General features: G+C 39.8%; 1 protein-coding gene and 1 long non-coding RNA gene across 3 annotated transcripts in view; one reads left to right on the forward strand and one right to left on the reverse strand.

Annotated features, from left to right (window-relative positions):
• Window positions 1-25,025, reverse strand: part of LOC100648160 (protein-tyrosine sulfotransferase) — a 183,535-nt gene that overhangs the window by 102,873 nt on the left and 55,637 nt on the right. The window lies entirely within an intron of this gene.
• On the forward strand, window positions 1,881-8,041 carry LOC125384767. Its single transcript, XR_007223527.1, has 2 exons — window positions 1,881-6,544; window positions 7,570-8,041. It is a non-coding gene; the product is annotated as an uncharacterized LOC125384767 (long non-coding RNA).

Here is a 25,025-nt window from a genome sequence, read left to right on the forward strand (position 1 = left end):
CTAACGCAAATTATATCGTACATACGTTTTTATACATATTTATATATATTTGAAACATGATTCACTGTTTGTCGCCGCTTTTCCAATAGTTTGTGGAAAATGTATCAAAACATACGATTGATAGGAAATAATTTGACGCGTCGATAATCGTTTATACCGAGCTAAAATGCAAATAAAAAAGGTGGAAGGGCATTCCCATTTTATAAATTCGTGTCGTTGAATTTTTATCGCTACGTTTTTCCTATCGTATACAGCTTCCGTTATCCAGCGATTACACATAGAATATTGATAGACCATGAAGCAACAAAACCTTCTAACCCGTTAAAAATAATCTACCACCGGCGTCGATGCTTTCATAGGACACCGCGTTGTTTTCCCGTGCCTGTTATTTTTAAATCATGCCAATCTCGGATCGTCAGATCCCAACTACGCATGTATATACTACGTGAAAACAATATAGTACGGTCGTAAATTAAATCCTCAAAAAGAAGATTTATTCCTCGGACGCTGAATACTATTTTATCAATCTTTTGCAAAAGCTACGTGGCACGATATATTTGACCATACCAGACAAAAATTACTCTGTAGCTGTTAGATTAGGACATATGCTTTCCCCTGGAGAAATTCTTCTTTGTTCCTTCAAAAATGTCTCAAATATTTCGCTCGAAACGCGCAAACTTTAGTTTTCTATCAATCGTATGATCTACGATACAATTTGAAAGTTTTCGATCAATTGAACGTCATAGCGATCGATGACGCGACACTAGCGTTGTATTGGGTTGGTAATTAAGTGATTGCGGATATTGTCAATACTGTTGAAGCGGTCACCACTTCTACGAAAACTCTACATGTGGTCTTGTTAGTTTTTTCAAGCGTTGAAGCCATCGACAGCATATAGACAAAAGACTAGCATGAAGGCAGACCATAAACGATAGACAGGCGACGTTGGCTTCGGGGTTTTTCAGTTATAAGGTGACACTGCTAGCGTGCGGATCTGGACCAGCTCAAATTCTATTCCTACTTATTATTACACTTCTCTATTCAATATATATATATTTTGTACCTTACACTATCCACGCGTTTTTCACTCTTTATACATCTAATAACCTCAACAAATACCACCTAATGACAAAATCCGCAATCACTTAGTTGCCAATCCAATATGTGTCAACTACTAGCGCCCAGTTCGCGTTTATTCGTTTCCTTGTACGTATTTCTGATTACTCGTCGATCCTATCCTTCTATCGTTCAAAGATCCGAGATTATCGAATCTTCCAAGAACTAGGTTCCATCGTTTTGACACGTAAAACAGCACATCTTTTTGCAATATTAACCAAAAACGTACGGACAAACGTCAAACACAGATTCGTAAAATTGAAATATTTCGCGATTTCAGGTTGTTACTTTCGCGATAAGGACACGGCGGTTGCGGGCGGACCGCGACGTAACACTCGGAAATTCCGTTTCATCCGGTTAATGCACTTCGCCGGCGTTTGCGGAGCGGGGAGTTACGAAAGCGAGTGATCAAAGCACGGCGTGGCGTTGGTTGCGGTCGCAAATGTACTCGAATACACGCCACCTGTATTAATAGACAGACGCAATTTGGAAAGTTTATGCATCTTACGGTGGTTGTACGTGAGCGCATCGGGAATTCCGTGGGCGAAAAATGACTCGATAAGCAGAGGCTGCGTGAGCTTCATCGCGATGTCGATCTCTCGCTGGGCTGTAGTTGCAGCAGTTTTCTGGCGTAAACATCCCACGCTTTATTCTGACAACGAAATATCGAGGGAACACGAGGGTGGATTGTTTCCCAGTTTTCGATGCTGTAACAGGGCTTTGATGGAAGTTGTGCACGCGACAGCGACTGAGTTTTACTCCATTTTTGCTGCCGCGAATTTCTATGCTTGCCGCGGCCAGGATAAAATAGGATTTTTGTTACTACGATTTGTCTGAAAGCATATAACTGGTCGTTTGTTACCGTTGAAAAATAAGACACACGGTCTTTTTTATGTTTCCCTTTTATAGTTTTGTGTATTTATGTGTCTTTCTTTTTTAACGGTACGCTATATCTCTTTTTCTTTTTTTCTTTCAATAAGAGAGATTTAACGCGAAAAGAGTAGTCACGAGGTATTCTTAATTATTTGGGAATCTAGACTCGTCGACCTTGACCAAGAAACTCAGCCATCGAAATAGCCACGAGCAACGGTTTAGCGTTAAATGGGCTGCGATTCACACGAGGGATCCGAGTCCAATTTAACTCGAGGCGAAACGATTCAAAGCGTGACAATTTAATTGCAACATTTACAAAGAGACTCGCGTGAGCTCGTGTAATTGACCCAGTGTTGTATATTTTTGCAAATATTATTCAAACATGTGAAACAAGCGGGAAAAAGTTCTGTGAAAGTTTTGCGAGGAAGCGATTCATATTCATGTTACGTGTCATGTATGTGAAGGACCTTTGAAATTGTTATAAATATCCTGCAACGCGTCGATTATAACTGTTACGGGAAAGAAAGCACTGGATCGACAAAATTAACGACGCAACCATTATTTTTATGACGATATCACGCGTTAATTTCATTTATTCCAGAAGAAAGGAAAATGCAACAGAAATAACAGTGTTAAAGCGATGAATTATTTCGGTTTAAACTTTTGTGGAAAAGCCACGTTACTTTATCGATAAGGAAAAGTTTGGCGAGCGGGTTAATGCATCGAACGTTCAGTACATTTAAGCATCGTAAAGAAGAATTGTATGGTAAAACGTGGAATTTCGTAGAAAATCCAAGCTCGTAGAGAAGGCAAACGCACAAGGGGAAGATTTCTTTTATTCGGCCCAAGGGAGGCAGCAAAATTTAATTGGCCCGCGAGAGCGCGTTTCACGAGAAGGCGGCTTGTGTCGACCGTTTAAAACTTTCGCCGACACGTGGCCGAGAATGCCGTCGCTTTAATTCCTCGAAAATCGTCCGCGAAAAAACGAAGAACTTGCGGAACCAGCGTGTTCGAGCTACCGAAAAAAGTCTGAGTTATTTCCTCCGGACACCGCGAATGGACTGTGGAAATAAGCCAAGCATCGCGGCCGATATTAGTGTTTCCGCGTATTAGCGTTTTCTAGCTTGCCGCTAAAAGCCAAAGGAAACATTTTCAACGATGGCGTAAATATAATCTTTGGATTATAGTAGCTTGGAATTCTACCGTGCTAGAGATTGTTGAATTTTCCTCGACAAATAAATAAAAATTTATTCAAATCATCGTCCTGCGTGTAAATGGTAACAACGTTTAGTTTTTTATTTTTACATTTTGCTATTCCGAATATTTCTATTATTATTTATTTGTTAGAATAGTAAAACTCCTATTTCTTTTTCTTTTTCTTTTCACAAATCTACTTGCGAGGAAAATGTTCAATATATATATATTTGATGACCAAACTTTGAAATTCCATTTGGGCTAAACAGGTTCTACGGCGAGTTAATTAATTTTTCAGGAGACAATCGAAGCCTGGCACAATCCCTCCTCGAAGCGATCGATCGGCCGAGGACAAATGACAGGTTCTCTGCCACCAGACACTCGGAATATCTCGTGTTTGTCCAAGAGGCGATGGTCGGGTTTACATTAGGACCATTTCCGGCCAATTGATTAGTCTCGATCGGTTTAGCCCGGTCTTGGCCATTTCCAATGATCGGTTTTATCGATCTCGCCTCGTTCGGAACAAGTTCCAACGGGAATCGAACGAAAGTCAAGGTAACTTCTGTTTGCCACTACAAATCGATATACGTTCTTTCCACGTGCCTCCACTTCCGTTCAAAAGTATCTTATTTTAACAAGATGTATTTTAATGTATCGAATAGCAGTCTTTAAAATATTTTCATAATTTAATTTCAGTGATTTTCGGTCTTTTGACGAGCAATATAAAAAAAGAGATACCAAGCTTTCTTAAATTTGGATTAAATTCAACCACTGTTACCACAAATCGAGCAAGATTTCGAAATACTGCGAAAAGAATCGAGCGGCAATTATTACATACGTGTATTGTTAGTTTATAAATATTTCAAATTTTGTTCAATAAAAATTATTGAGAAGATAACAACGAAATACAAAATACCGTCAGTCGTTCAAATGCACCGGGACTTTTCGACACAAAATCGAAACAGCGCGATTCAGCTGCTTGGAGCTCAAACGGCTAAGGTAGTGGCAATTCCGAAGAAACACGTTGGGTTGGTGGAACGAACGTTCGAGAAGACTCGGTAAACCTTTCGACTATTAGCTGTTAGCGTAAACTCGTCGAGATTGTTCGCTAGGAAAACTTGATAGGAGGTGGCAGCGAGCTGTCTCGGTATTAACGACGCAAACTTATTCATCGGCGAAGCACTATTTGCAGAGGAAACTACCCTGGCTGAGGCTCGATCGAGGGATGCGCGTGAATCTCGCGATACCCGACTACGAAAATTAATTACCGCGTTCGATGCATCTCTACCGTTGCCGGCCTACCGTCGTCCATGTTAATTACAATAACACCGCTTATGAGTTAACGCGCGCAATCAATCTTGCCACTATCCACGAACGTTGCCTCCTCGTCCGTCACGTCGTATTTTACTGCCCACCGATGGATATTCTAGCAAATATTGTCCTATCCGCAATTAAATCGTCGCGATATCGTAATAGAAAATCTCTTCCTTCTCGTTCTTCCTCTACTTTCGCGATAAACTTGAAATATTTCGTTCTCTATAAGCAACTAGAAATTATACTAAAGTGTACGTATTTCAAACTGGACGATATACTTCTTGAATATTAAGTTCAAAAAGATATCAGTACCGCAGCTACTGTTTAACAGCGTAGCTTCGCATGTTCTTTATGAAAACTGAATCTCACGCTAAATCGAGCGATATATTAAAAAATATATGATTTCGTTACAAGCGTATGTTGACTCGTCTCGCATAACGTGTCCCTCCTAACTTTCATTTGAAACATTTCCCAGTATCGTCAACAATTTCAAAGCTATCCGAGCGTGTTGATTTAAATAGAACACTGTGCGCGAACACCACTGACTGATGACGATGTTGAAATTGTACTCGAGAAAGCGGTAAAACGAAAGACATCACGGTACTTCCAAAGTCGCGAAAATAATCTCGTTTCGGCGGTCGTCAGCTGCAGCGTTCTTCCCTTCGACTATTCGCAAAAGAATATTTTTAGCAAACAGAGACGTGTCTCTGTATGACCCGTGAGCCGACGTTCTACCGGTTAATAACCCCTTCTTCGAGCTCTCCCCTCGATGTTCGTTCTCTCGCTATACTCTCGAGCTGGTTATCTCTGCCGGTTCCCCTTGTCATTTGCCATAGTGTACGCGCGAAATGGGGGCTATGGAACGCGTAAAAGCGTAGAATACGAAAGCACGTTCCTGACGAGTGCATCCGACGCTGGTGATTCGGGCCTTTTACGGCGAAACCAGCTGTCGATGGATCGTAGTCGAGAGAAGACTCGATGATCCGCACGGAACTCCCCTGTCAGCGATTGGAAGTCGCGCGAATGGTGCCGGTGAATGCACGGATCAGCGCCGCTTTCCAAGGTTTCGACGTTTTATTCGCGCGAGGAGAAGATCAAGGGGAAGGTCGAAGAGGAAAAAGTTCGAATCATGGCGAAGATTTCACGCTCTTTCTCTTTTCAATGTTCGCTGTGAAGGACGAGGCGAGCGAGCTCGGTTTCGGGCGCGTGGAAGCTCGCAATTTTTATCGTTTTTTGAAGAAGAGCAACGCGACGAGAGACAAGGAAAGGAAGAATCAGCAGCGGGATTTGCGGAGAATTGGAGTGTAAAGAGGAACAACGAGCCGAGAAACAAGGCCGAATGTGTTTTCTTTTTATCGTCTGCGAAGCACAGATCCCGTCATATAAAATCAATGAAATCTTCTGTAATACGGATATTCTGACGCGGAAACGACGATTCCCGCGACCGTCTTTCCAAACGATTGGTAAGTCGTTCCCTGAGGAAACTTTCGAAGATTTTCGAGATAAGACGAATCGAAAGGCTACGAGTCAGAACGTAAAGTGTTTTAAGCAAGATAAAAGGAATATTAGGAGACATAGGGAAAAGAAAAACAGCAGAAAGCTATCGAATCTTCTTTCTATCGGGAACCGTCCTCTAATCACGTTAATGGAATCTTAATGATTCTTAGCGATTCTTAGTTTTCTCAAAATGTGTAAAAACTTGGATAAAGAATGGCCAAACAAAAGGTCGCCTGTCGCTTTAGAAAATTAAAGAACAATGACGACAGACGGTGACAAAAAGAAGAGGATTCTACGGGATAATAAAAACCAAACGAACTAGAGCAAGCTTTTGTACCTTTTTTCTATCGACTCTCTTTTCCGCTGGAGGACGCTATCGATGCGGATTTAACCCATTTCCATCGGGTCGCTGATTTACGCCTGACTTTTCTTCATGGCCGTGTCACTGAGACGCGAATTACTTTCCATTGATCCGAACCGTCCTGCCTCAGGTAGGACACTGAACGCACTGACGTCACTCCTTCCAGCAATTTCTACTAAAAATTGGAAGGTGAGACCTTTCGACATTTTAAAATATCTCCGTCGATATTTCCACGAATGAAAGAAGCGTCGTTTTAAAAAATGACCATTCGCCAGCTACCACAGTTTCGCGATAAATCTTCAAAGGAAAAAAAGAAGATATTTTTCTTCCTGTTTTTCTTTTTCTTTTTTTCATTGTGTAACATCGCGGAGGAAGGAAGAGAAAAGGTGGGTTAACGGGAGGATGCGTTTTCGATGACAAAAGTTGCTTGCACGCGGTCTTAGCGCCCCTGTTTCGTCGCGGAACAATAGGACCGTGGGCAACTCTGTTCCCGTCATGCATAATGTATTCATTGTGGACGTCGGCGTGCGCGATAAAACCGTATCATTGTTTACGAATCATTGAATCGACTGAATGAAATTACACCGATGCGCCTGCCCGTCGCGGAAACTTTCGATCCGCATAGGTTCGCGACGACTACTTTTCCTCGCGGTTATCGAGCTACTCCAACCAGTTCCACTTCCACCAAAATATGTGCATTTTTTAACAAATCTCCCTTGATATAATACCATTGATTTGCAGGTTAAAATAGAACTGCTAATTTATTACTTTCCGTAAAAGTTGCTGGCAATAATTTTCAAATCGTTATGAACTATTCAGATATGTATAGCTTTGTGTGCTAGACTAGATTAGCCGCGTAGTAGTGACACGCGTATGTGAATGCGAGTGTATCGAAGTACGTGTGTACACAGCGTCTCGAAAAACAGACGAATGTAACTGTTCCGTTGGCAGTGTGGTATGGAAGATGCCGAGACAAAGAGAGTGCTGAGACGCGTGCAAATGTACGTAGTATCAGAAAAAGAGGGAGGTGTACGCTTTGTTACGCTGCAAGGTTTTAGTATGGGTCGCGTTTCTGGCCGTCGCTCGCGGTTCTACAATGTCGCAGACGGTTCGCCTTATTTGCCCGACGAGTGGCATACGATGTATCGACGAGCGCATAATTGTCTAACCCCTTCGCGACTTCCAGGAACGTCTATTTCGGTCTGTTGTTTCAGAAGAATGCGGCATATGTGATCATAGACGCGAACGGTGGCCTGATCCGAGCGTAGTGGGGGTTGTCTTCCCGAGAGGACCAAGAAACGATCTAAGGTCAAAGCAGTCCTTGAAGATTCTAAGAGCACACGCCGAGAGGTCGGGTGTATAAAGCTAAGCCGAGCGAACACGTTGACATTGTTTATCACTGAATAATCCGTCACGCTTTATTATTATATTCATCGTTATTAAATACGCAAGCTATATCAACTTGTTAACAAATAAAACATCCTTTACTTGTCCTTTTACTTGTCCTTGCTCTAGACCAATTTAAGATACTACATGTATATCGACGAAGATCCTGGAAATAGTTTATTAAATAAATCTAAAGCTATTTTAACATGATCGTCGTCATGTCGCGCATATCTATGTGACCAAAGTATGGTAACGATCTTCTTGTTCGAGTTAATTAAATATACGATATTATATATAGGATATACACAACATAAAGATATTAAAAATACACTATGCCATACCTTTTATTAATTTATATTCTGGATAAAATATTGTATTATGCTATATCGCATGGTAGTTGTTAAAACATTCCAAACACATTTGGGATGATGTTTGCCACTTATTATTTGTATATTTTATTGCTTTTATTACCGTTTATTGAACATTTTGAGAATGAAAAAATCACTGATGTACGTCTCACAAGTATGCTTCTCGACTAAATGAAAGATCTGAAATATTTGCCATGAGATCCCTCGGAATACTCTAGCTGGAAAGCTTATCGCTTTCGCCATTTCAGAACTAAATAATCTTTTCTTTACAATGAATCGAGGGCGACAAACAATGAATTTCTGCTTGTCGCTCTATTTACGTTCTGCGTATCGGTGGTCGGATTTGGACCCCGCAAGAAACTTAGCCGAATCACGCTGGGCGACGAACGTGTTAATACGAATCCTAAGTGTAACCTTAGTGTTCCTTTAATTTTATTTCGCCAATTAAGATCCACAATTCTCAACATGAACGACTGAAAACGTGAATAGCTCCAATCATTGAAAAACATGCGTACGATTCTTAAACGATGATACAATATTCGTAAATCTTACGTAATATCAAGGAACCCTTCTTACTCAGCTCTTACGGTAGAAGAGAAATAACGCAATAGACGTATCGCACGAATGATAACGTACAGTACAGAACGTCACGTATTATCTCGTATTTTCCTTTTTTCTTCGGGAAAAATTCATTTCTCAGAAAATCTATGCAACGTACTCAAAATAAAGACTAAATAAATTTCGCTAGATTCTCGAAGATCGCTACTTTCGTTCGGGATTTCATACACCAGAGAGACAGAAGTTATGGTCGTGCGAGGAAAGCGCGGATTCCTCGGATCCTCCTCCGGTCGGAAACTTCCTCTCGACTTCTTACAACACGGATGAAACCAACAGGGGTTGGACTACTTTAAAAGCTGCCATCCCTAGGTACCCGACCGTCTCTCGGAAGAATACCAAATGTGCCATAGCAGCACGTGTCTCTCTATCTCCTGTGTTGCTAGCCGAACTTCGGATCTCCTTTTAATTTCCTGCATGCACCGTACGATGGTTAGCCTCACCGGCAACCTAGAATAATTTAATGACACGTATTTCGAGTCGTTCGGTTATGAGATGCATGTTATGCATGCTATCCGGAATTTCGTGCTACTGAAAATCCTACGAGCAAGAGTTTCGCGACGCTGTGAAATTATGAAACATAGCGTGATGACGCGATAAAGCAAAGGAAATGACGTTTTCACGACTTTGTGCAACGTGAGAATCGTATCTTGTGAATACTTGCTGAATCTCGTTGAGGATAATATATCGCTTGTTTGTTAATAACGAAGAGTAATTTGGCATTTCATGTTCTTGTTTACAGCGCGCGTGTTAAATTTATATCGATGTGTATTTTTACAACATAGCTAATTACGAAAAAAATTGCCTTTGATACCGATTTGACAATGTGCTTTGTACAATACATAGTATTTAATACGTTTGTTGTGCGTGTTTGGATTTGAGTAGACACGCTTTTTGACAATATTCGTGTAATGTCGACTTGGAAGGAGAACTACGATCTACTTGACGAGTATAAAAATAAATTTCTATAAATCGAATAATATGGATGATTATGATATCGAAATAAGAATTATTCTTTCAATTCAAAGATATGTAAATGTATCGGATATTTGAAGGAAATATGTCGATCAATCGAAAAGCGATTAGAATCTATAGAATCATATAAGAATTTAAAAAAATAAAAATGTCCACTAAAAAATGAATTCGCGTACGAAAAAATGTGAGAGCTTCTGTGAGGCATAAGTAATATGCAAAGTTTTGAAATGGAGAGACACGTCTCGCGAGAGATACGTGAATTATTTGTTAGCATAAATGTAACACAGATAATGATGATATTATCAACGATGTATTATACGAACATATTAACACAAGAATTACCAAACTCATGAAAACATGTATTTTAAACATCTTGTTTTGCAATTATTAAATTCACGGCAATTTTCCTGTTAATAATCTCTGCTAGCCGTTTCATGGAATTACGTAGCAAGAATTTATTGAATACGCGATATAAATTCGGTTAAACGCTTCTCGTTAAACGACATATCGTTTTAGTGGAACGTTTCCAAGAAGATTAACAAGGTCCGGTAAATCGTTCGCAGAGAAAGGACCGGGACTTAATTTAATGTATATCTGGAAACAGAGGAATAGTAGACACTAGTGGGTAGTTTCTTTTAAACTTAGAACCAGGCAGGATTACTAGAATCCATGATCCTTTTTGCCGAGACCCTCTTACAAAGTTCTTTGCCATTTCGTTAACCTTTACGCCGAGAGACTTTCTTCCTCGTTTATCGCGTGTCTAGTGGTCTTTGGCAATAGTCGTTTAATACCGTGAGAGGAAATATAAAATAAATGGGATACCAAATAAAATAAAAAAATCATATTTACCAATAAGATAAATATGTAATGTATAAAATGGCCATAAAATGGAACAAGGATAAGTCACGTCTTTTATTTCACACGAGAGAGTAAATTTTAAATTCTCGCGCGTTCGAACAATGTTTTCGCTTTTACAAATATGAATTTGTTTAAATACCTGCAGTCTAATAATGACAGACGACCAAGTTCGATGCACCGTATCCACACGAGTCACAAAAGTGGCGACGAAATTCTGAATTTCATCTGCGAAATTAACGTAACAGTGATGTGCAGCTGGTCAAGCCACGAAGCTAACTTTAAATTAATTGTGATTTTACGGGCTCGCGAGAATCCAGTGATTTACTCGAGAGGCCTGCAGTAACATTCCGCGTATGTATTTCCCAAATTTAGCAAAGGGATTAATTTAAGACACGTGAAATTCAGAATGAAACCTTTGTTCCTGAACGCAACGCGATATTCCCAGCTTGAAAACGACCAATTTGTATTATTGCAGCATTTTCTCAAACTCCGAACTCCGTACAAATCCCTTTTAGTACTGTTACGTTTTACCCTCGCCAGAGTAACTTGATGTTTTTGTTAACTGTACTCCGCTGTACAGTGTACTCTAATCTGTACTCTTTGTCCGTGTGCTTTCTGCCTAAAGAGAAATCATTTCGTAGGGTGTCTCGTACCACGCGGACGATATTTTAAGAAATCGATTCGACAGGAAAAGATCATTTTTACGAATCCGTTGCATCGTCTTGAAATTGCCTTGAAATTTAAACAATACAGCGACTAAAGATTTATTTGAAAAAGAAGAAACACTTATATCGAAAAGATGCGAGAGATTCCTTGAAATTGAAACAAATCTCGATCGCATCAACGCTGTAAGAAAAAGTTACGAACACGTGCACGATCAAGCTTCAATTTCACGCAACACATTCGTTTTGCACTTCTAAATTCGACATTAATCAATTGACCAGCGTTCGCCAAATAATTTGCAACGTCGCAACCTCTCTAAATTCGAGGATTTTCGCGTTGCACGACGAAAACGTGCTCCGTCTCCGTCCTGTTGCGCGAGAAAGTTTCGCCGTGATAACGCTGCAAGATAAATGAAACGACAATCAGTCGAAGAGAATTCGAAGCGCCGCGACGAAGCTTTTCGCGTGTCGCAGAGCCGCGTCGAAAGCAACGATTCGAAACGGTCACGGTCAAAGAATAAGCAGCAAACCCGTCACTCGAAAACTGGTCTTTGTACCGTGTTCTCTCCCCTAATGGTCGTACAATCGCGTTCATTTAGCCACCATGAAAGCTGCACGGGTTTCCCACGCGCGCGAAATCCACGCGGCCGATTTATTTCTCGCTTGTCATACGTTTTGGAAATGTTCGCGGTAGATCGAACGAGTAAAATAAATCGTCGGTTAATGGACAGAAATCAAGTGGAATTCGATGTTTCGATATTTTCGAGATCGAGTTCTTGTGGAACGGTTTCTATGAAAATATTTCAATACCTTTTATGCGTTTGATAATCTTGGTAAATTTTCCGCCGAATTTTCTTGTCACGCGTGTTTGCACTTTCGCGAAGGGTGCCTAGAGCATTCTCAAGGAAAAGACGATAGAAAAAGTTAGACGATAGTGGAGGACTCGATGTGGAAAGTTTTTCTCGTTAAAACGAAGATTAATTCGACGAATGTCACGGAACGTTTCGTTGAAACGGTTGAAATTAATGGTAATCCGTATGTCGGATGTACGTGTTTGATTAATCGAAAGAAATCACAGCAACCGGAGAACCAGGTGGCAAGAAAACTTGTCCGGTGATTTATCGTTTTGTCCGAGGAAAAGGAAACGAACGCCGGTATCAGAATTTTCTTTCGTTTCAATGTGAAACAAGCAGGCGCATAAACATCCTGCTTCGCAATACATCGCGCTCGCAGCATTGTTTAAAATGATATACCGCTTTTTGTCTCCAAACATGGCGCAGGTAAAACCTGATGAAAAGTAATTGGCACTCTTCCCTATCTAAGTTTACCGCAACTATAATTAGAGTTATTCTGGGAAATATGTGCGACTAAGTTTCCTTCTACGGGCAACGAGTTGCTTCGTAATGGTTAAACTAGTTTTGCATCAAGTTCTATTCGCAGTCGGCGCAAACTTCGCTTCAATGAGAATCCTGCCAAATCATGTTTTCGATCTTATTCGTCAGAATTTTGCAACTTTTTGACGATTCTCTCATAACACACAGGTAACAATTAACAGACAAATTGGATATTAAGGAATCATCAAAGAAATCCATTTTCTTCGTTCACGAGGTACCACGAGTTTTGTATCGTAATAATTGCGTTTATTTAACGCCAAACAAATTTCTTCTTCTTCGACGATAATTCGCGCTAGAGACTCTTTTAATATTTCAACATCACGACGTAGTTGAAATACAAAGTGCCGAAAAGGAGCAAATCCAGCGTAACGTCTCGTCGTAACAAGAAAACTTGTAGCAGCTTCCTCTACGAGCAGCTGAAATTTATTGAAACTTAAATGAGTGTCTTACGATCTCTACGGCTTCCACGATCTTCCATAAATCAGAATAATTGTAAAGGTTGACCATTCCTTTGCTCGTCTAAGAAAGAACGTTACTCGAAGAAGCAACTCGGACATAGAGTGCACTTAGAGCAAAGAACCGCGGTACGATGCGTAGTTCAATTGGCGGAGGTTCAACGCGACAGAAAGAGCTCTCTCGGGGAAACCTAAAACTGCTACTTTACAGGGGCAATGAGATGGTTGTTCGCGAGTCGTGTAGCAGACGTCGAAGCATTCGCCGCACCGGAGTATTTCTCCCGCCTGGCTCTTTGTTCCCCGAGAAAGATATTCTTCGTGTGTTTTTACGGTATCCCAAGAATCGAAAGCATTATGCGCAATGCTATAGGGAAGGCATAAGGTGTCGTAAACTACCTAGTACCATCGTCGAGGGAAATGCAGGTGAAGAAAGAAAAAGAAAGAGAGAGAGCTACTATCGACGAGATAGTCTGAAAAATGCTGAGAGGCTCTTCAAATTCGAACAGATTGGTTCAATGTGTAACTTTAAAGAACGATATAGATATATTTCGTCCATTTAAGAACAAAATGTTCTTGACTTATGAGATTATATTTTTTTTTTTTTTTTTATCGATTATTGAGGTAAGAAATAGATTTCTTCCGATGGTTTCGTAAAAGAAGATAATACACGCTGAAATCGAAGAGCAGTTTCACTGGAAACGATAGTTGGTCCACTGTTTCATAGATACTTTCTAGATTTACAAGGAAGTATTTTTGGAAATATCGATTGATTTCTTGAAAAAGAAAAACTTCCGAACAGATAGACTAACGCAAAAGAAAGATGACAAAATGAAGTTATCTCGCGCCTGTCGACCAGACAAGATGAATTCCTCTCGAGTCTTAAACTTTCCAGGGAAATTCGTCAAGTATTAAGAGATGAAAGACGACCGCGACCGACTTTTACAGGAAACTAGCAATGCCATAACTCTTGTACGGTACTTTCGAAGTATATGCATACTTCTAACCGAGCCGTAACTATTTCTCTAAAGAAATTCGAATCAAGGAAACGGAAATATCCTGCGCATAGAAGGTATTCAAATTTAGGCTACAGGAATAAGGTGAAGAGATCTTGACCTGGATCTCTAATTTCATTAGACTTCGCGTCGGTTGCTTCTTTCTTTTTTTTTTTTTTTCTTACTTTTTCTTTATTTAACATTCAGCATGGCTGTATATAGAAACTATTTGCAAAGCACTCGACACGAATCAAACGTTCGAACAATATCTGCATTTCTCTGTGAAAAGAACAATCGCGATTGTAAGGAATCGAAGTAACGACAAATACGATATGTCGTTCAGTGAATTTAAAAGGAGAATAAAGAAAGAGAAATATTAATACTGCGAATTACCACGCTGATCTCTGGTGAATAAAAAAGAAGGAGGAAAGGAAGCTCGTCGAGTATCGGACTGAATTTCAGCCGGCTCTTTTTGCCAAGAATTTTCAGCCAAAATCCCTTTCTCTTCATTTGCACCTTCATCCCGTATAGTGATATGTGGCGGAATGTGGCGGCGTAGAGGCTGTGGAAAGTGAAAATTACGAGGCTCGGAAGCTGGAGCTGGCGCGAACGGCCTTTTGTCTCTCAACGCTGAAAATCAGCGTAATGAGAGCGTAATCGCACCGCCGTGTATGTAACTGCAGCCTGTCCAGCCACTTTTGAAATACGAACGTCGCGGTTAACCAGCCACATATTGGGAAGCTGATGAAACCCGCAGCGCACGGTTCGATGTTCGATTCGAGCGATCGGCTCGATGACAACAGTTTTTGGTGATTAAATTGACCGTCAAGCGGTCTTCGCGGTTTGGGAATCGTTGATGGACCTCGATTGATGTTCTGTAAAATAATATGAACGGCGCAAACGTTGAGGTTTTTAAAGGTAGATATATGCAAGCGTGTGATAACGAATGCAGAAAATCAGATTTATCGTATTTATTTGAAACTGTGGATTAACTGCGGTTTCCTCTGATATTCGCTGCTGATATTAGATAAGAGAAGATTAATTTTCAAATAAAATTCTACGTCGATTATACCAATTCTTTTCGCTATCCTGATGATTTCTGAAACAAATTTCGTACGCATCTTGCATTACAGGTGAGTAGTAGCAGAGATAAATATAGACACAAGTTGCATTTGAAGAGTCATTCTACAAGAGGCTATAACTCAACCAAAATCTTGCTCTCTTCGAAACAGAAGATCGAGGATTTCGCACGATGGCAAAAGGACGTGGTTGGTCGTTTAACGCTTGGCGTAACTCTGTCGTTATAAATACCATCGATCATGGAGCGGCTGGAGCCGTCGCGACGCGCCTACGATTACAACGTATCCAGGAAACAGGTGAAACAGGGGAATACGCGGTAGTGCATAAAATCCGACTAGTATCATAGGGTACGGCAGGTGATGGATCCTCCGTCAAATGTCAAACGTTGTCGTTCAGTGTGCACGGGACCGAGTCGAAATATCGACAGACCTTGCGCGGCCCTATTACCCTTTCTCCGTCGATAGTTAACCTCGAGTAGCCTTTGTGTGTGTATCTCGAACGCGACGTTGAGGTCGATGACTGGTTTTCCGACGTGAAATTCGATATGAACGTCAGCTCGAAATATTATACAATTAGGGGATGAAGGGAAACACTGAAAGCATTGGATAATGCGATATTGATTTTTCTCTATTTTATTCCCTTACTTTCCACGGAATATCGTTCAAATTTTGGCAACGACTAATTGTATTCCATTTTACGCGTCAAATTTTATAAATGCGATTCGAACGTTTCGAATATACACGGTGTTCCAAGGCTTGACGGTTTTCTTTTTTTTTTATTTATTTCTTAATATTCACAATTTGTCCATTTTGGACATTAGGTCGAATTTTTTAGCAGTTATATTATCATGTAGGTGGCTACCCCCAGTGGAGTACCATCCTCGTGTTTGCTAGGTTATATCCTTTGTGAGGTCTGCTGGGTGCTTCCTTTTTAGCCTTCTGTTAGGCTTGACAGTGACACGAAAATGTAAAAAATGTGAAAAGGTACAAACGTATCATGCGTCGTATCGAAACGAGGAAGTTGGAGTAGTTTCGTTACTTTCTTCCTATCATCTTTGTTTTTCTTCGTTCCATATAAAATACTTAGTCACCGTTCTGTAACAGCTTATAGAATATAAGTTTGCTTAAAAGATAACAAAACGCGGAGCGCAAACTGTTTCATTCTATCTTGAAGATCGAATAAAATCCCGAATAGAGTTTGGTGAGTCCTGAGTTGAATTTAGTACAGAACTACCACACCGATCAAATTGACTGGTTCTACAATTCTATTTTAAAATTCCTACTTCGTGTTATGTCTTTTTTCCGCAATGATGTAATGACTTTCGCAACGATAACTAAAAGAATAATATAACGAATTTTATTTTGTTTTTTATGTATTTAAAGTCAAAATAATTTTGTATCGTGGCTATTTATACCAATGCCAGTCAAAATGACTGGTACTTGTCAAAGTGTAAAAGGGTCCTGCAATCTGTTTATCGAATCCCAATTAACCAGTTTCCCCGTTTTGTACAATTTCCAATATGATGATATTAGTTATCAGAAAAATTTCGAATCGATCGCTAGATAGCTAGGTGCTAACACTAGAAATACCAAACCAGTCAAAATGATTTTATAAATGTGTCAACTCTCGTTTAGGGATGATGGTCCCAGATGGATTAACAATACAAATAATAATAAAAATGTATTACATAACATGGAATTGCTTCTGTAAGAAAGTAATAAATCAATAAATATAAAAATATTCTATCACTATGTATTTTTTAAAAACCAGTCGTTTTGACTGATTTCGGTAGAAATAGCTTCGTGTTAACTATCGATAGTTCTAGTGTTAACAATCGGTGAATCAATAAATTTCTAGAAACGAAGCGTTTAATTCGGCGAGTATTCCATGGAAAATATAATTTCTCAGAAATTTTCTTTCAGCCCTGAAACTTCGTTATTTCCATTATTCCTTACTTCCTCTTTACTTTCAAGCAATCCTTTATCAAGGCGTTGTCGCAGGATCGACAAGCGTTAGCTGGGTTCTAAGCGAGCAAAGAAAGATTTTTAGTGGGAGAAACGTACATCATGGGATCAGGCACGATAAATCACGATCGGGAAACGAATGGAACGGAACGTGCCGGTACACGAAACCCGAATTTCATCCACAGGTCGCGCGACCGCCTCTCTTCCAAGTCTGTCGTTCGCTTGCATTCGAATACCTTGAAATATCGACAAACAGGAGTCATTGTTCCAGCGTCGATGGTTCAGCGAGACAGGGATAGTTCAGCCGCATAATTCTCGACTTTCAGCGACGCCGCGGCACAATACGCCTCTGACACTCTCTCTCTAAATAGGCAGACATAACTTTTCCTAAAATAATCCCGGCCAGAATAATTTACAATCCCGTATACATGTAGTAGACAAAGGATGAACTTTCAAAACTTCCATCAACTGCTTATGACAACATCGTCCAATTAAAAAACTTGGTAAATGTAGTTTTTGAAATTTTAATTGCTTCTAATTCGATGACCAAGAGCTATAGTATTAGGTTGCCCGAAAAGTTTCTTTCGTTTTATGAGAAAATAATAGACGCACAACGTTTTTTGTTTTATATTATTTTATCGAATTACGTACGATACATTTTCTTCTGTTGAGATAAACACCGCGACATTTCACAGACTTGAAACGTTTCACGTTTGTATGAAGGTGTATTGTTATAGAAAAACACGTTTGGGGGAAAAAAGACATTTTCCAGACAGTCTAATAGCTGCAACGATTATACAGAAATATAGTATTACACAATTATTAACGTATTAAAGAAACTTTGGTATCTTGCAATTCTCTCGTTTGCGAAATTCACAGTAGGTGTGCCCGATTATATAATTAAATTTCTCTGATCCGAGTTGCAGTGTTTTACACGTGGTAATTAGTATATTTATACGGAACCGTGGAGCAGAAGCGAAAGAAGCTGCATTTTATGCGTGGAAGCGCACTGTGTCCCGATCGACGTGAATGAAAACGAAGAACAACGGCGGTTCGCAGGTAATATTCTCGGCAAAGAAAAGAAAAGGAAGAGGGAAAAAAAACGGGATTCAGGTGCATCGACTCGCTTTTCTTCCGTTGCCTTTTATCGGCGTAACGCGCGTCGCCTCTCGCCGCCCGAGCAAAATTAATAATTTCCTGGTGGCTGAAATAAAATTCGCTGAAATAAAATTCGCTAGACACTCGAAACGATCCATTAACTGATATTTTTGCGCGGTCGCATTCAGCCGCTAAAAAGCCTTCATTACGACCGATTGAGCCTCGAACAGAACTCGACGCGATGAAACAGCTTTTTCGTTTTTTCCTTTTTTTTCCTTTTTTTTTTGTATTTTTGCAAAATCAGGCATTTCGTCCAGCAAACAATCGGACGTTTTCCAATTATTTGGCGTGTAACGACAAACGAATGACTCTCATTAAATTATTTCTCAACTTTTGTATGGAACTAGCCAGTGGTGCGAGAGCGAACGATGAAATTTTCATGACCCATGACCGATCGAATGACAAGTAGACGACAAAATAAACTGACCTACCTCGACTAACGCCAATATGTCAAACACTCGATACTCTAACACAATGTTTGTCTAATTCCAAGCTTTCCAAAGTTCCACGTCATATCGTATCTCGGCAGGATGTAACAGTCTCACTTTGTAACATCTCACTCTCTATATACAGAGTGTCTCAGCAATCATGGTACAATCGGTAGAAGCGAGAGACTACATTGTATAAGAAAACAGGTGGAAAATGTAGAATAAAGCTTTCGTTTTTGTAGAACAAGGTTTTTGTTTCCGTAGAATAAAGTTTACCCGTTCGTGTGCTTCATTTCAATGTAACAGACTTCATAATTTCGAGCATGCGAGAACGAGGTTCGGTCCTCGTAAACGCCAGGATGCCGAACAAAGGCTAAACTCATTGTATTCTCCAATACACAATGTTGGTAGCACGTTAAAGATCCTGGCTCCTCGATATTCAGCCAGAACTAATTTTCAGCCGCTTTGCAACGCTGATTGGATTTCGCATTCTCGATTAGCCACGGCTCGCGCGACAGGATTAAACGATGACCCGCGAAATTCAACGAGTAAAATCTTCGTAAATAATACAGAGAGAAAAGCAGGGGCAAAGAGAGAGATTTGTTGATAAAAACGAAGCCAAATGGATCGTAATGAGTCGTCGAACGAGCTGGGTATCGTTTCATCGACGAATCGGTCTGTTCCCTCAAAATTAACTCGACCATTAACAGAAGAGCGTTGGCAATACTCGTTGCGATTGGGAAATTTTCTGTGTTTCGATTGTGCGAAGAATTGTACGAAGCGTATTTGTATAAAAAATTGTAGAAAATGGCGATGTTGCGAAATTGTCGATGAACGAATTAATTCCCTCGAGATTATCTCGAACACTTATAGAAGAAGATATCGATCTTCTTTATTTTTTCTATCCTAAGAATTAAATGTCTATCTTAAGAAGAAAATGCTCTATTTCCACGGTGAGAAGAATTGCGTAAAGTGTACTCGCGTAAAATGTTATAGAAAGTAGCGGATATATCGTAATTGTCAATAATGAGATTGCAAATGATGTTAACGGAATGACGGAATAATGTAAATTGCGTAAATTGGATTCTTGTTCTCTTGCTTGCTTTCTAAGTTATAATAGTCGATAGTCGACTTGGAAAATTTATATTTCCTCTTTGCCATGTTGTAAGAGAGAAAGTATTAGTTATAGATGCTACGAATAGGTGACACGTTCGAGAACTATTGGAAAGATGAATTAAAGGAAGGTTTCCAAGAGGCGAGTTCGTAACTGCTGTGAATTATTACCCAGAACGTATGTGTTAACGTGCGATGATGCGATTGCATGGCGAGCTAACGGGAAGTTAAAGAGACGTGAAAGAACGCAGTTAAAGAATGGGCTAGTCGAAGCCAACCGAAGCGACACTACCGAACCGAGCCACGTTAAACAAGATTAATTGGCTACACGTGTTATAATTCTTAAAGAATTCTTGTTGTTAGGTTCTTCGTTTACAAACACCAATAAATACATCAATACATTTTAATCCTTTTAATTGTTTCACAACTATTAATTAAATTAATGGCAATTAATTTTTCATTGCTAATTTTAACGTTACATACCGTAAGCTAAATTAATACGCTTTCAACGGTAAGATACGAACAGTTTTTTTCTAATTTTAATAACTTCAGTCGCAGTGTACTTTATTTCAAATGAATTATTCCAATTATTAAAAGTTTTAACAGAAAGGACTTTCACGAAACAATGACAATGAAACAATTCATACAATAATATATAGAATTTATTACCATCTCGAAAAGCGAGTCAATTACGTGCACGCATATTTTTCAGAACAGAAGTTGCATTATCGAGGAGTGGCTGATGTTCCGTTTACGGGTCATCTGTTATCGATCCACTTTCCGTCTGTTATTACCGTCATCGTGCGTGAAAATTAACACTTGTGTTTGCTATTAATACGAGTACTACATATTATTTAACGATTTGAATCAACGCGTTGCGTAATTGCAACAATCTAATGCCGATTCTTCGTTATCCGATTTCAACCACAACGAACTTTCATGATTTTCGCGTGGATCCGGTTTTCGCGTACACCATAAACCATAGCCACTTTCCTCTCAGTTGACGTTAATTCATTCGATGTACACCATGTAACCAAGTTATCGTGTTTATCGATAAGCTTATCGGATATAAGCTCTATCGATGCGGCAACTGAAAGGGTTGTACGAGTATCGAGCTGTCGGGTCGTGGTTGTGTTAGGCGACCGTTGACATATGAAACTTTAACAAGTATCGAAATCACTATGGTTACATTATGTTAGCTAAATAGCTGAGCGTAAAATTTGCAAATTTTAGGTTCCAAAGCGATGATATTAATTTAGAACACAGGATGATATTGAGAATATCTGAGCGTATTGTAGCAAATTATTCTGATCAGATTTTTCAATTGATATTTAGGTTTCCAGCATAACCTTTTCCGATTAATTTTTTCCAATTAATCAAATCACTCGCCATAGAATTGATTCATAGCGTTCCGTCACCGCGATCTATATAGATTATGTTAAAATAAAATAATTAAGCAGCTGATCGTTACCAACTTGGAAATTTGAATTTTTGGAACAACACCGAGACAGAAAATTTGGTTTGAAAAATACTCGAGGGTGATGTATAAATTATTGCAACGAGATCGCCACCCTAATTTTCCTCCTCCGATTAATCAAATCAGAGACAATGCAATCTATTCCCGTCATGCTGTCTCACTGCAATTTATATACTTCCAATTAACCTTCCGTCATCCCTCAAAATTAGTCGAGTTAAATGCAACAGTGATTACTGTATAGAAACTACATTCGTGGAAGTTCGTTCGTAACAAGAAATTCCAGCGAGAGCCATGATTATGGTTAACGTTGTTAATTAGCCGGTCTATTGGCCGTGTAAAGGATGCGCTTGAGTTTGTAGCGTTCAGTTTACTGTCCTGACACTGGCTGACACTTTAAGAGGCCGAGTAGTCTCCTGTAAGCGTTCTAACGTCTCGACGTTACCGTTTAATCGTCCGGAATAATTACACAACGAACAAATCGAACGAACAAGAGTCTACTTATCATGCATACGCGGAGTAAGCCATTTGACAAGATAAAAAGTACGACGCAGACAAGATAAAGATATTACAGACCAAACTTGTAACGTTTCATAAAATTGCAAAATCCAGGTGACGAGAAAGAAATATCAAGCGAATCCTTGGAATTTTCTCTTTCGTAGTTTCAACATTAAAAACGCGGAATTCGATAATGCAAAGTGACAAAAAGAAAAAGAAAAAAAGAATTATCGCAACGTTAGTTCTCAATGGATAAAGAACAAATTACTATAATTTTGCGCAACTTAGCAATTTAGCAAGAAGTAGGGAATTGGTCGTGAGATTTCTGAGAGGAAATTGTGATTTTTGAGAACGCGGGAGCATCAACCACATCTCGATGGATGTGCCTGATAATTACCAATTAACGTCCATAATAGATCGGTGCAGCGATGTACTTTCGTGACAGTGCGCGTGTCAGTCGGATATAAAGCAGGCTGTATTACCGTGGATCGTCTCGAACGAGGGTGATCGACCTTTGTCGATGCATTGTTCGCGCGTTCGACTAAATAGCGAGTACGCGTGTATTGGAAAATTGGCAAAAGCCACTGCTTTCAAGGAATGAGATCGAGTTAGAGCGGTTAGAGAGGATCGTTACATAGAAGGTGCATAGTGAACTTTTCCACGTTGTCGAGAACTTTCCGAAAAGTTCATGCTTCTACCTTACAATCTTATGTTCAACGCAAATATAGACAAATTATTGTGTACTTAAGCAAACAATCAGTAATTGTAGACAAACAAATGCAGATTGTAAATAAATCAGAGAGAGAAAAGGGGAGTGAACAAACAAATGGAGAATATAAACAAACGAACGAAGCGTAGTCAACAACATGTATTAATTGTATCGCACATTGTACAATATCGCACCGGTAGTTTTTCCTAGTAAATTTTCCTTGAATCATGTTCGTGACAATTTATTATCGTTGAAGCACCCATGTTACTTGCGAATCGGCCTTGTCTGTGACGTCGAAAAAGAACGCAATAATGAGGCGTTTCGTCTAAGTGCGCGACAAGGCCAAACTGGCAGCTCGTTGAGTAACGTTTATGTTTCAATGGAGATTCAACGGAGCAATGGGTTACCATAAACGTATTATCTCGTTTAACTGGCAGAGAATTGACGTTGCATACGTTTATGCATGCACGATGTACAAGTCCGTGGTTGTCTACGTTATGACGTCTTGTAAGTACTTCGTAAACACGCGAGATCTACGATCGAAGTTCATTTCGTGCGCGGAGGTTCGACAATACACGCGAGATACCTTGCACACGTGCTCGAAGCCTCTTCCACTCGGACAATGAGCGATTTACGCTGATCTGGGAAATTACCATTTAAGCTTCGTTCCTCGAGCTTGTCTGGTTAGCCTTCAATTTTCATCGATGGGGTAGATTTCGTGCTGCAGAGACCCGATGAAATTTCCCTCATTCAACGAATGACACCTACGTAAATACGAGTTCCTAACTGCGTACGCAGTCTTGCAACGCGCGCTTAACTATAAATTTTGAAGAGTATTTTGCAGGTGAAAATTTGAAAACATTTTCGATAAATTTAGATTAGACCCTCGTTTAATAATAATATTTATAAGCTACGTAACTCAACTAGGAAATTATAATTATAACGTGAAATCGATATCTATATATACCGTGTGTATTATAGCAAAATTAGATCGTACTATATTTGGAAGATTCTATCGCAGATCTATTTGGTCAAAGCGTGTGTTTAGAATTAAACAAGTGGCGTGTGATTTATGGGCAAGATCGTATGCCTGCAAGAACTTGATAGAATCAATCAAATCCCCTGCACCTATCTATTATCTATCGAAACTTTGTGAATCTCGATAAGCTGATGGGATTTATCAAGCTGAAACGATAACAGAGAGCAGCAACGGACGACAGTGAGATAATTATATCAATCGTGCGGTTAACTAGAATCCTGAGGCAAGCGTCGAGTTCCCTTTGATAAGAAGTATCGCGTGGGATGCAATTTCGGACGAGGTCGAGGAATTCGTCAGCGCTTGATTCTCGTGTTACACTCGCGAGAAATTGCGCTGTGCTTTCAAACGAATCCCCGCTGAGATCTCGTGGATTTTCCTCTTTGCTCTTTCCTCTGCAATCATAACCACGGAAACACAAGTCATCGTGAGACGTATAACGTTTTTACTGTTTCGTTTCAAGGTTTCGGTTAGTTTGTTAAGATTTGTCGGAGAATTCGATATATTCTGCTAACGAAGCCACAATCGCGCGTGACACATTCTAGAAGAAAGCAATCGTAGTTACATTCTTCTGTACGAAGCAGCATCAGTGAAAGTCTGCGCGTCATCGTAATGCAAGTAGAAAGATGAAAGATCTCTAATCTACGAACTGTCTCTCTTAAATAGTTGCGAATTAAATTACTTAGGCATCGATCTTATCTGTGAATTCTTTCTCTTTAATCTGTTCTAAGTTAGAGCGTTATCGTAAAACCGATCTTTAGAATCAGAATTGTTCTCGTTCTATATCGAAGAAAAGAACGGCTAATGTATCATTAGCTGTTTTGCGCAGGTATTGAATAGCAGGTATTGAATAGCATACTTGGTGTGGGATCACTGGATTACCGATATCAAACGCGTTTACGAGAAATTTAACGACAAAGAATGTACGTAATACGCGCGCGAATACAAAACATTCGATAAACGATGCAAAATCTCAATCTACAACATTGCTTAAAAGTCTTAAGACATCTTCTATTTTTAATAAAATCCATTCATAAAAATATGAATTTGCATAAAATGCACGTTTCGCTATCGCCTTTGAAAAGATTAAGCGATCGAAAGCTGAAACTCATTGCCGCGAAGAAATAATTACCGGAGAAGCGGTATTATCGATGTTCGCTGTAAAGTTCGAAAGTGGCGATTTGTCGATTTCCTCAACTACATTCGTAAAAATACATTCGTAAAGTCCGCAATCTAGTCATCACCATCGACCGAATCAAATCTCACACTTGAGCTAATTACCACGAAAAAGCAATTGTATAAAAGGCAATATCAATCTGCGCAGCAATTAAAATCGCATTTTCAAATCAAACTTTACGATCAGCGCGTACTCGATGCACAACAGCGAGGAGCTTTCAGCTCGTTTCATAGCCAGCGAGAAATCGAAAGAGCACAGAGACCGCGGAGCAACGGTGTTGTAGGATCGTGCAAGGCCCGGGGAAAGGTGTAATCAAGGCGAGGTGTGC

Source organism: Bombus terrestris, chromosome 3 (assembly GCF_910591885.1).
Source record: "Bombus terrestris chromosome 3, iyBomTerr1.2, whole genome shotgun sequence".
NCBI lineage: Eukaryota > Metazoa > Arthropoda > Insecta > Hymenoptera > Apidae > Bombus > Bombus terrestris.